The 12068-nt window shown below is 46.3% G+C and overlaps 1 long non-coding RNA gene across 1 annotated transcript; it reads left to right on the top strand.

Moving 5' to 3' along the window:
* Positions 1–5614: 5614 nt before the first annotated feature.
* LOC113906196 lies at positions 5615–10371 on the top strand. The gene is made up of 3 exons (XR_003514816.1): positions 5615–5761; positions 7539–7702; positions 8260–10371. It is a non-coding gene; the product is annotated as an uncharacterized LOC113906196 (long non-coding RNA).
* The last annotated feature ends 1697 nt before the right edge of the window (positions 10372–12068 follow it).

Here is a 12068-nt window from a genome sequence, read left to right as displayed (position 1 = left end):
GAAAGTGAAAAGTGAAAGTAAAGTCGCTCACTCATGCCCGACTCTTAGTGATCCCATGGACTGCAGCCTACCAGGCTCCTCCGTCCATGGGATTTTTCCAGGCAAGAGTACTAGAGTGGGTTGCCATTGCCTTCTCTGTGTGCTGCAGTTCATGGGGTTGCAAAGAGTCAGACACGACTGAGCTAGTGAACTGAACTGAACTGAACAAGTGTGAAAGAGCATGTACGTGTGTGTCTGTGTGTGTGTGTGTGTGTGTGTAGACCAGGCAAGCTGCTCAGCATGCTACAATGCAACGTGCAGGAAAGACTTATCAGGGCAGAATCCCGACAGTGCTGAGATTTGAGCATCTGATTTGAATGCACCCCGAGAAATATGAATACCATGGTGAGTTTATGCTCAGCAGCATCCACTCAAAAAGCACATCACCATTGTCTGTAATGTTGTTTCTTTTTCTCCCTGAAACTATATTTCCATTCTTAATCCCCACAGCTCTTTATCCTGATGAAACAGCCTTGCTTTCCAAAGCCTTACTAGTTGTCACGTAATTCTCTGCTACAAAATTCTGCACATAAACTGAGTTTGTTTTTAACTCCTACACTATAAGGTTCTAAAGGTTAACATTTTCCTTCCGTATTGAGGTAGTGTTAGAAAGTGATCAAATGACATAAATACGTTACAACATTCGATAGGTGGGTTTTAAGCACAGACACCTCTTGGGTGAAGTGCGTCTCTTCACGGGCGAATCAGGGAGGAGCTTCAGGGACCTGGTCGATAGTGTTCGGTGACATAGAGATTCTCATCTTGGGGGCCAGGGAAGACTCGGGGTGGAAGGGATGCCTTTTGAAGTAAGGTTGGAGAACCGCAGTGGAGAACAGGGTGAAAAAACAGAATGGGCATGATGTTTACGCAGTTAGACCAATTTTGGGAAGAAAACATACAGACACCGAGGATTTTGAAATGGCTTTTCATGCGCACGCACCTCCTGGAAAGTCTTCGTGCTGTTTACATACTGGTTGGATTTAAGGAACCAAGTAACCTAACAGCTCTGTTCTTTCAATGATTCAGACTGGTTTTGCACAATGCTAAAGCACGCTACAGGGCAGTCAGCCAACGTGTATTATAAATACTTTATAAATCCAGCAGGCGGGCTGTCTTGCCGGGGGCATCGGTAGAGCAGAAGGGGTCAGTGCAGTACTTGAAGCATGTACTGGATTGTAACTAGTTCTGGAGCCAGACACAATGTTTATTTGCTTGTCCATCATCCAGCTGTGCGACCGGGTCAAATTATTACCAGTTCTGGTCCATAGCCTTCTCACCTGTAAAGTGGAACTAAAAATAGATTTCTTGTCGGGTTGCGAGACTTAAATGAGGTCATGCATGCAAAGCACTCAGTGCATGCCCCATATATGCTAAGTGCTGGGTGAATATTAATCATTGTCACCGTTAGATATTACAGTGTTTGGCTCCAGGAAAGAGCTCTGTGAGGGCGAGGGGGTCATCATTTCAGCCTGGTTTCTTCCATCTCGTGACTCTTCCGTGCACAAGGCGCTGTACCGCCCGCCCTGGTTTTACAGTCGACTGTAGACCTTTGCGATTCCAATTGACCTTGAGGCTCTGGAGGTCCTGGCAGGAGTCTGCCCACACCGGCCGGGCGCCCTCATTTTCCGCTCAGCCTCTCAAGGACACACATAAACACTCTAAGAGCGCCTACCCCGGGGTGGTCCTCCAAATGCGTCTTGGGTTTTCTCAGAACACTGTCTAGGAGCTGTGTCAGGCAGCTGGCCCACGTTCAGTCTCCTCTGGGGCGACTTACACAAAACCCACGTCAAGGCAGGGCTCCAAGGAGCAGCACAGGCACCTTAATCCTTGTATCGACAACTGTTCTGTTGGGTTACACAGTTTTCATCTCAGAGGAATTGTCTCTTGACATTAAACTGTCCAAACAGTATTTATATCTGCGACTGCCCCGCAAGATCACTTAACCCCACACAGCCGTTTAAAAGTAGTTAATGACAGAAGCGGCCTGACTAAACCCTGATGAGTGATGGGCCACGTTCGACCCGGGCTGTCATGGTTTATGGAGGAAGGCGGTTTGTCCATCGCTGGCTTCAACCACAGCAGGTAATTTGAAATGAAATGAGACAGTTTCTACAAGCAGATTGATTTGGGAATCTTGCCTGCTCTTCCCTTTGACCCTTGACAAGTTGACACTACAAAGATTGTGACTTTAAAAAATGATTGGGTGCAAATACATTTAGGTAGATGATTTACTGGGTGCCGAAGGTAAGGACACTGCCTTTGGAGCAATGCTGGGAGAGAAGGTAATTGTCCACTCTAACAACTCAGGCTTCGTGCTTCTCAATCTAATTAATTATCCCACCAGGCCAATCTGTTAATGATCCTTGATCAAGGTGTCTATATGCTTGGTAAGAGGCCACAGACCGAACTGCCAGGGTCAGAGACCAGGTAGCCAACATCAAGGTGAAGAGACCCTGCCTCTTATTTATGTTATAAGTACTCTTACTTATGATAAACTTATTAAAAGGTACTGATTCAGTTTGTCATTTCGGTAGAAAACCCACAGCTTGCATACAAGGATAAGAAATTGAGTTCTCTTTCATGGGTTCCCTTTTTTCTTTTTTTGTAAATGTGGCTAATAAAATACATGGGGAGACACTGTGGTTTAAAGGATGATAAGATTCAATTTTTTGATCTTCGAAGAGTTACCAGAGATACCAGGGAAAAAAAAACCCTGCACTATCAAAAATTTTTTCTAATTCTTGGTAATCACACTTAGATTTTCCCTACCGGGTATTATACACTACTTCATGTGTGTGTAGAATATTATGTGATACTTTAATATGTAACAATTAAGCAAATGTTTTCCACATTATTTTGGTGCTACTCTTCGGCAGTTTTTTCTCTTAGAAGCGAAGTTTTGTCATGAGTAAATGTTATCTTACACCAAATTTAAAAATTAGCTATTTTCCAAAACAAGAATCAGAATGACAGTCAGGAAGATGATTTTTTAAAAGCAGTTGTCTCAGCTCATGATTATGTAATATTTATGCCTGGATTTCTTAAAACGAACTTGGCAACGGAGCTGTTGATTCATTAATGTTGGGATTTGCCTTGAAGTAGCCACGTTCCGGAACATTTGCCATTGAACCTGGCCTGTTAACTGAAGCTTTTGTGGTTCTCTCTATTCTAACCACTTTGTTTGAAATATAATTTTGAAGATGCTAGTAAAAAATATAACAAATTCCTTATTGGTCTCCGTTTAAATTATTTACTACCCTTTGGAGCCATATCTTCATTGAACTATGCTTAAAGTATTTTGCAGGAATGTTTCTTTATGTTGTCCATCGGGTTTAACAGACGTGCCATTTAATAAGCTCTCTACCTGTGAGGATAGACTATTTGACCTCTGTGCCCTGCCACTGGTAGACGGGGTATAAGATTGCTTTGTGAAATAAAGCTGTCGGTAACATCAACAAAATAAAAAATGATCGTATTCCAATACTCTCTGCTGAGTACTATGACAGCGCTGAAATATGGAATAAAATTGAAAGTAGATTAGTTTTGGGTCTTAAGTCATGTTTTGACAAGAAATAAGAGAGGAGAACATATCTTTGAACTTTTAGTTTTAAAGTTTTTTAATGAAAATATTTATCATTTTGTAAGGTTCCTTCTTTCTTTATCACACCGCGGCTGTATAACCTGAAAACAATCCGTTCTTTTATTGTGAGGGATATAAATACTGTTCTGTCTTTACATTAAATACCAGAAAGGGAGCTCGCACGGGGAGAGATGGTCTGACACTTGTAAGTGAAGGAGTGTCACGCTAATAAAAAGGCTATTGAAGAGGTTGGAAAATCAGTCATTAATAAGCTACATATTTTTAGGGTATGTAATGCATGTAAATCCTGGAGACAAGCGGGCCGGGTTCGCTGTATTTTTTGTTTGCCTTCGGGAACGGTTTGAATCTGAAGAGGAAGAATAAATATGTCTGGGTGGGGAGAAAGCCGGGCGGGTGATTGCTTTTGACCTGGAGGAATCTGAAACTCGGGACACCTGCAGATTGTGAAATGGCTCCTTTCACCCCCGTGGTTATATATTAATTGAGGCGAAATCGCTGCTGGTCCGTGGCACGGATGGTCAGCAGCGGGTGTGGGCTGAAGACACTGACTCCCCCCCCAGGGGTCTGCAAACAGCTGGCGTCCCCACAGGTGAAACCCGCGGTGCCCGCTCGCCCTTCGTTCCAGGCGCGGGCGGTTACTGGGAGGGGGCAGCGTAAGCCGCGCCCCCGCCTCCTCGGGATGAGAGTCTGCACACGCGTGCCTTCTCTTCTGCTCAGAGGCCCTCCTTCAGGGCAAGGCTTGTGTCTGCGAGCCATCTAAGTAGGGGTTCTTTGCAAAAAAAATCCAAGTTGGCTTTTCCCCCTAATGGATGTGAATTACCCACACATGGCAGCATCGGGCTAATAATGCTAGCCAGACCCTCCTGGGACTCTGCTGTTAGTTATGAAAAAAGCAATCATGTTCTCCTAATCTTCAGTATACTCTATAGTCAGGGGTTTTGAAAGTAAGTTTAAAAAGTAAAAGATTATTTTGGCTAGCACTTCCCTGGTGGTGTAGCGGATAGGAATCTGCCTGCCAAAGTATGGGACACGGTTTGGTCCCTGGTTTGGGAGGATCCCACGTGTCGCGGGGCAGCTAAAGCTATGCACACAGCGACTGATCCCGCGCCCTAGAGTCCGGCAACAAGAGAAGCTGCTGCTTGGGAACCCTGCACCCTGCAATGAGAGAGTAGCCCCCCTTGCTGCAACTAGAGAAAGACCCAGTGCCACTGCAGACACATAAATTACTTAAAATATATTTTAAAAAGATGATATTGGCTAGCAGTTCGGAAAAAAGTTTTCAAGAGGGCTCTGACACTCTCTTCTGAAGTATTTTGAGGCTGTTCAGTTCAGTCGCTCAGTCGTGTCTTACTCTTTGCGAGTGAGGCTGTTACAAAGAAAAAAACTATTTTAAAATTTGAGATGCGTATGAGACACAGCGCAGCTGGGTTGAGGTGGGTGCCAAGTCTTGCGGACCCCTTTAATTCATTCCGAGACATGGCATTAACCTTGGCTTTGCTAAATAATACCTTTAAACAGGACGTGAATCACTGTGGTCATTACGCTGGTGTCGTTCGTCATCACGCTGAGTCCTGAGTGCTCAAGGTTTTGAGTAATAACTGTATAGTCACTGATGACGGAGACCAAGTTTACATGTGTGTTTTATTCATGATTTTCTGTCAAATGTCAAAATCCGAGAGGAGCCCTGAGCATCCCGGGAAGGGTCGGCGAGCACACGCAGATTCTCGGAGGGCCACACCATGTCCTTGGAGGGTGGAGGTCACCAAGAAGAGAATGAGGCCGGGACACCCAAACCCAGAGGGGAGGTCGGCTTCAGCCTTCTAGAAGACAGGAGAGAAGGAAAGCGCGGGTATGAACAGGGGCTGCAGTGCACGGCAGGAGAGGGGTGTGGACGTCTTTCTGGGGTTGGAGCTCCCCACGGGTGGGTGGGACAGCTTTCACAAAGCCCCGTCCTGCTTTACAAACAGTGCGTGCGTGCACGTCCACCTGGGGTCCGTACTGCTTCTTCCGCTGGTAGCTGTGGCCCCTTCAGCGTAAGACGGGAGTCTTCTGGGCCCCGAGTCTCTCATCTGTGGAGCGGGGCTGAGACCGCGGCGCCTGTCTCTTGGGTGAGCCGGTGAGGTACGTGCCCTCCGAGAGCCCAGCTTGGGGCTGGCCCCTGGTCACTGCCCTGGGAACACACGGCCTCCCCTCTCTCTTGTGGGCTCTGAAATCAGGATGTCAACCTCTTCTTCCCCTTAGGTTTCATGAGCCCCATGAAGCCTATCCCCATCTTGTGAAGAAACATGTTCTAGAAGTTATTTATTTATTTTTTTCACCTTCTGCAAACCAAAAATGCTTATTCCTATTCCAGTTAACTCTGGTTTCTGGTTTAAGAAGTCCAGACTAGACCCTTGATGTCACTGAGTTTTAGAGATGATCTTTTTGGTGGTAATCAAGCTGGAGTTAGCATTGTTTTAAATATTATGTGCAGAGACAGATAACCAACAAGGACCTCCTGTAGAGCACAGGGAACTCTGCTTAATGCTCTGTAATAGCATAAATGGGAAAAGAATTTGAAAAACAGTAGACACGTGTATACAGATAACTGGGCTTCCGTGGTGGCTCAGACTGTAAAGAATCTGCCTGTAGTGCAGGAGACCCTGGTTCAATCCCTGGGTCAGGAAGATCCCCTGGAGAAGGGCATGGCAACCGACTCCAGTATTCTTGCCTGGAGAATCCCATGGACAGAAGAGCCTGGTGGGCTATAGTCCATAGGGTGGCAAAGAGTTGAGCACGACCGAGTGACTAACACTTTCAAACATATAACTGAAGCGCTGCGCTGTATACCTGAAACTAACATGATACTGTAAATCAACTACACTTCAATTACAAAGAAAGGGCCAGGGCCCTGGAAGCCTGAGTCTGGTGAAGCAAGGCAGTCCTCCTAGAAAAATGGGCTGCAGAGATCAGGTGAGCGGGGGAAGCTGCTCTGAGATCCTGTCCAGAGGGTCCTCCAGGGCACGAATGACAAGGGTGAGTCTCACGAGCAAGAGTGGGCAGAGGGGCCGGGGGTGCCCAGGGCCACATTAGTTCCGCTGTGACCTGTGCACCCTTGTGGTGCCAGGACTCACTTCTGGGGTGCCATCCAGACACGGTTAACCTCTTCACCACCTCGAGAATGCCTAGTTCTAGGAAACAGAGGCAACATAAAAGTGGACATCATTTTTTAAAACGATCAACAGGGACAACTACCAGAACCGATGCCATGTCCCACATCTACCCTTCTCTTGTGAAACAGCTTTAGGGGAGTTCCCTGGCAGTCCAGTGGTTAGGACTCCATGCTCTCACTGCAGGGCCCCAGGCTCAGTCCCTCGTTGGGGAACTAAGATCCCGCAAGCCGTCAGGCCCAGCCAGAAAACAAACAAATAAAACACCTCAGCTTTAATTGACTGTGTTCACTTTTTTCCTTGTGAGGATCATGTTATGTTTATGAACAAATGAATTTAAAATCAACTTTTGGAACAAAAGCTGTTATTCAAGAGAGGATTGCTCTCATATGAGTATAATTGCTTCTAAAGTATCTACTTGTAGACAGACTTGTATACACCATCATTAATTCTTTGTATAACTCACGTATAAAATGCAGCGTTTCCATTAATGGAAAAGGAGACTCAAGCATCACACTGATAATATCAATAATATGCATTTGTAGTTACATGCTGTAGATAGCTGTAAAAGCTACATTTTATTACATTAATAAAACCCCTGAAGCAGCCCAGCTTGGGCTAGAGGCGACGTTATTAAGGCTCATGGCTTCAGCAGCTAAGAGTCTGGCAAATCACTCTTAGCCGTAGCAATACACCGCACGTTGGGGAAGCTCTCTCCCACCCATAAAGTAACGATGATTATTTTTCAGGATAAAATACTACAAGCTGCGGGAATGACATGCTACCTGAGAGCTGTGAGAGTAACAAAGCAAAGATAAAACTCAAACTCAGTGAGAACAAAAAGCAGACTGAGAGGGCTTCTTGTCCTCCAGGCAGACGGAGCCATCAGGCTGTATGTCGAGCGATGTTAAAGGTAAATTCTTCCCCGAGTCTACAGCAGGCACAGGGGGACCTCGTGGAGAGAGTGTTCGTCTCGAGGAGGGGACGTGTGTAGGGTTCCAAGTGTTTCTGGGTCAGTACCTTGGGCATGCTGACAGGTAAAAAGACCAGGGCGTTGGACCGGCCGAGTGGATCAATAGCTCTTTAGGTGTCTGCCAATCACCCATTAGGAAGGAAGACCAGGTGGATGAGCCCCAGCAGCTTCTCAGCTGCTCTAACGACTGTGCATCCCCCTCCCTAAGTGGGAAATGGGAGGCAGGGCGGTGGGGAGGACTCCAGATCAGGAAAGCACGGGGGTATGTTCAGAACAGGGGCTTCCCAGGTGGCTCAGAGGTAAAGAACCCGCCTGACAACGCGGGAGATGTGGGTTCCATCCCTGGGTCGGGAAGATCCCCTGGAGGAGGGCATGGGGACCCACTCTGGTATTCTTGCCTGGGAAACCCCATGGACAGAGGAGCCTGGTGAGCCAAAGTCCATGGGGTTGCAGAGTGGGACACGACTGAGCGACTGAGCATGCTCACACACGTTCAGAGCAGCACAGAGGCGGCAGAGGAGGCTGGGCTGCAACAGCATTCACAGGACCGGATGACATCGCTGTGAACCAAGCCAGTGATCAGACCACAGGCTCCAGACTGTCACCTGCCCAAAAGTCAGCTCTGGGAGGATTTGCCAGATCAACACGGGGGTGTCAAAGCATCATGCTTCTGTTGCAAATGTCACCTTTCCCACTGATTAACTTTGAAATCCAAGCATTCTCAGCTGCAGGGAAAGGTTGATGGAGGTTATTCATTTATTTTTAAAAATTCTTTCGATACACAGCCAATTTTCAACTAAAAATCAGAATTATCCTTCTGAATCTCGCATTCTAATGCTCCTCCCGGATCGCCCACTTTCTTCCACGCTGCAGATTTCTTTGGTCATTGCACAAAACCTGAGGCCGTGCTGCTGGATGTGTGGTGTGCTCGGGCGTGGGTGCATGGGGGGCCTTCAGGGTCAGGATTTTTGTGTGCACGCGTTTTTCCCCAGGAAGAAGGTCCAGGGCTTTCAAAACTTCCTCTCCAGGGGATCTCTGAGGTCCCTTCCCCTCGTGTAAAAGCACAAATAGCTCAGGGAGACAGCATGTGACGTGGTTCTGCATGGAGGTGTTGTTTCTGGTAAGGCCGAGAGGTGGCAGGGTAACCACCAGCCTGCAGCGGCCCCATTTTCCCGACCGGAGAGAAGCCCCGTGAAAGGAGATCCTGTCTGTAACCTCGCTTCCTCTTGCACAGACTGTGGATACAGGGCCCATCAAACCGCCCTGAAACATCCCTGGAGGAGGAGAGCAAGGCTGAAGGGGCAGCCTGGGGTTTTAAAGGTCACAAACATCCAGAGACAACGTTTGGTAAATGTTTCTGGGGGCGTTGAGCACCACGCCAGAAATGCACAGAGCTCAATCATTGGCAGAATCAAAAGCACTTATAAAACCGATGATAATTTCCCAAGCTATGATTAACACTTGGTTTTACCACAAAGTATCACTGTTCAAAGACGCTATAAACTGCCTGAAGAAATGACTTCTGAACAGAAAAAGACCAGTTTCTTTGCATCAGCACCGAAAGATCTCTTTCAGTTCTTCCACTTCGTGGGGGTTAAAAATAACAGAAAAAGGGGAAGTTGCCTCATGTAGGTAGATTCAGAGGATTTTAATTTTGATAGTTAAGTATCACTTTCATTTTCTGTGAAAGTATGAGAAGCAGGGATCTTTGCTTGCAAATTCTTAACCAGATGCCCACTGGATAACATTTTCTACTTTAAGCATATCTAGCCAATTCAAATATAAGTATTTAAAGAAGCAGATGCTGGGTTTCATATAGCTGAGCACAGTGAACTTTCTCAAGGCAAACTCACTTGTTTAATGGTATATGTGATGTGATAACCTATAGTTCTTAGTGATGAAATTAAGCTTGTTTATATCTTTAAAAGCAATCATTTGGTGGGCTGAGATGAAACCTATTTTTGCCTATCATTTCCATTCCTTTAAGAAGTTTCCATAAAATTCATAATTATTAGGGGACAGAAAGCAAATATGCAGGGTTTCCAGCTATTCTGGGAGAGGATGATAAATAGGAAGGGCTTGAGGGCATTTGACAAATACCATCAGACGTAATGCAAATGTTGTGGGTGGAATAGATTCTGAGAAGTATCTGCCCGCCTGTTTTGGTTCATTTTTCACAGTCCAGTTTAAACTGTGAGACTCCTTTGAAATAGAAAATAATCTCCTGGGGGTAAAACAGGAACAAAGTGTTTACAGCGTAAGTCCAGGTTCTCTCGGATAATAAATAACTTTAGATCAGTTATTAACCAATTGATTAACCAGCTGATGAGTTAATTAACCAATTGATTAGTATTTATGGAGCATCTGTTTTTTTCCACTAAGTGTTGAGAGGAACATGAGACAAATTCAATGCATAATTTCTTCGTTATATTCACGTTATCTGCTGTGTCTTAATGTGCGTGTGGGGAGGCGTGCAGAGAAAGGGTCCTAGCGGGAGCCTTGGATGGGAAGGAGTATCGAAACGCGATTTCTTAAGTGTTACAGCCCCTTTGCCGTTCACCTGAAACTGTCACAACATTGTGAACCAGCTATACTCCAAGACAAGATAAAAAGTTGGATTAAAAAAATGCTTCTCTCTCACTTTCTAAAGAATCTCTGATGGAGAAATTTCAATACAACTCCTTTCATGTGGCTGCTCCTTGCTTCCTATTAGGTCAGGTGCTTGAAACACCTGGAGTTCCTTTTATAAAACGTTTTATTGAATCCAAGTCGGTTCAGATGGGCCACAGTTTGAGCAGCCATTAGGCTGCTAGTTGGACTTTCTTGATCTCAAGGATGATAGTTGTGTGCTTTTTTGCCCTCTGCTGTAAGGGAGAGAAGATGTTGAAAAGCCTGGTCAACCATGCAGGCCTCTGGGAGCACAGAGCCGGTTGGCGGGCAGGATGGTCTTCTGGGGACCAAGGTGGGGTTCATGCAGTAGAGCAGGTTTGGACTGGGGGCCCTTTCCTGAGCAGAGCAGCAGCCTGTGTCTAGAGCAGGGGTTTCCAAAACCCCAGCTGTGCTGGGGGCTGCCTCAGCAAAGATGGTGTCTGCCTTACTTGGGGTTGTAGCTCCCATGGGCAAAAAGAGATTATTTCGGGAAACTTCTTATTCTGTGTAGTTTCAGAGTTTTGACACAGTGTCTGTTTATGTACATTTATGGAATTCACATCCTTGGGCAGTAACCAGCAAGTTTTTATCCAGTAATGCCTCAAGGGATGTTCCATTACTCTCAGGAGCGGGCTGCTAAGTCTGTTTTATGCTGTCAGTCAGCACCAGAGATACATAGGACTCTACAGCCAGGCTCAGCTTCGACTTCCAGTGGGAGACTCTTTACAAAGTGGCGTTCCTGTCCCCCAAATGTTGACTCTAACCTGATTCCCAATCACACAGAACGTCATGCTTTAGATCTTGCCATTGACTCCGTCTCATTCTATCCTCACAGCCTAGGGAAATAGGATTCTTCGTTCCATTTTTCCACGCTAGGAAACCGAGGCACAGAGCGGAGTTCCCAGTGCGTGAGCGCAGTCAGGAGGGGGCACAGTGCCCAGACCTGCGCCCAGGGCTGTATGAGGGCCTCTTCCCCGCTCATTCCTCGGACTCTGAGTGGTACAGAGGTTGACTGTAAAGAAAACTAAGTTGGTTTTGATTCTTTACAAGCTTCCTGCTAAGAAGTTTCTGAGGCTGTGGTCTTCCAAAAAGAAATGGGAGCTTGACTGAAGCCCCCACATTTTCAAACATCTTATGTTCTGTTTCTGGGCAGCTCTGCTGACAGGTCAGTGCTGACTTAGGAGGCATCTGACTCAACCTTGGAAGCATCTTGCAGTGTCTTGACTATTTTCCTCCCTAAGGGAACTTTTTTTTTCCCTCTCTCTTTCTTTGTAACTGGTTGGAAAATCCTACTCATGAAGCATGTTTGATCACTCCAAGCTTCTAGACACATACCATGGGTGATACTTGCTGTTCAGGTCGAAGGTTCTCAGCCATCCCAGCAGGGTGAACACATAATGTCAGGCTGGGAACTAAGACCCCCATCTTGCTCATGGGAGGAGCCACAGGCAGGCCAGGCTTTGCTCCCACAGGCTCCTGGATGTCCTGGGGACTGTGTGCTTGGGAATTTCTGTGGTAGAGCACCAGCCCTACCTTGAGAGGAGAGGCAGTCCTCCTATTCCTGCCCCAGTAAAGAAGGGCTTGCCACAGTTAGCAGAGTATGAAGCATGACTTGCATAGACACGAAAATATATGGACAGTTAAAATGCTGATATAG

Source organism: Bos indicus x Bos taurus, chromosome 16 (assembly GCF_003369695.1).
Source record: "Bos indicus x Bos taurus breed Angus x Brahman F1 hybrid chromosome 16, Bos_hybrid_MaternalHap_v2.0, whole genome shotgun sequence".
Taxonomy (NCBI): domain Eukaryota; kingdom Metazoa; phylum Chordata; class Mammalia; order Artiodactyla; family Bovidae; genus Bos; species Bos indicus x Bos taurus.
Note: the sequence above shows the minus strand (reverse complement) of the source record. Positions and strands in the feature narration are given on the sequence as shown.